This window comes from Aplysia californica, unplaced genomic scaffold (assembly GCF_000002075.1).
Source record: "Aplysia californica isolate F4 #8 unplaced genomic scaffold, AplCal3.0 scaffold00252, whole genome shotgun sequence".
Taxonomy (NCBI): Eukaryota; Metazoa; Mollusca; class Gastropoda; order Aplysiida; family Aplysiidae; genus Aplysia; species Aplysia californica.
In genome coordinates this window covers 1,019,301-1,019,904 of record NW_004797522.1, presented here as the reverse complement: position 1 = coordinate 1,019,904, position 604 = coordinate 1,019,301, and the positions used below count along the sequence as shown (strand labels likewise).

At 43.2% G+C, this 604-nt stretch overlaps 1 protein-coding gene across 2 annotated transcripts in view; it reads right to left on the bottom strand.

Annotated features, from left to right (window-relative positions):
• The window catches only part of LOC101863679 (CBL-interacting protein kinase 24-like), a 3,834-nt gene extending 3,801 nt beyond the window's left edge, over window positions 1-33 (bottom strand). Inside the window, exon 1 of one of the 2 annotated variants that reach the window (XM_013083752.2) lies at window positions 1-33. This exon is cut by the window's left edge and continues 752 nt beyond it. The gene's annotated coding sequence lies outside the window, so the exon portion shown is untranslated. The other variant, XM_005100588.3, reaches the window with a different exon arrangement.
• Between the last annotated feature and the right edge of the window lie 571 nt (window positions 34-604).

Here is a 604-nt window from a genome sequence, read left to right as displayed (position 1 = left end):
TACAAAATCGCCGGTAGCCTCAAGGGGGTAGCGTCTGGGTGTCCATTCATCCATTACGCCGGTGACGTAATCTTCATAGACGCTGACCACGGGTCAACCTACCGCCCCCGCTCCTACGGCGGTTTCTGGTTTGATAACAAAAGACCGAACAGTAGTCACGCGGTTGGATTACGGGCACAGTTGAACACGTGTTGAAAGGTCATGAAATTATGGAAATTTCAACGATACAACTCAGTTTGACACGAAATCTCTTTTCGAAAAAACAACGTGATGGCGTTGAAATGGCTTTTTTTTTTTATTGTTTACATTTCTTGGGTAAGTGTTTTCGGAGACGAAAAAGTAGAGACGCATCACTCCTCGATTTCGGCGTGATTGGGGTCAGGCATCCGGTGAAAGTTTCACACTGTACAAACTAATAGTCTGTTCCTTACAACCCAGGAATCGCCGTATTGTTTTCATAGAAAATTAATCAAGGGGGTTTGTCTGAATGGGTTTTAAACACCATTTCTCTTTCTTTACCGTCACGTCAAACCCGCATCCACACATGAGTCAGAACATTCTGGTAATTCTAGTCAATATTTGGATTCAAAATTCAAAACATACC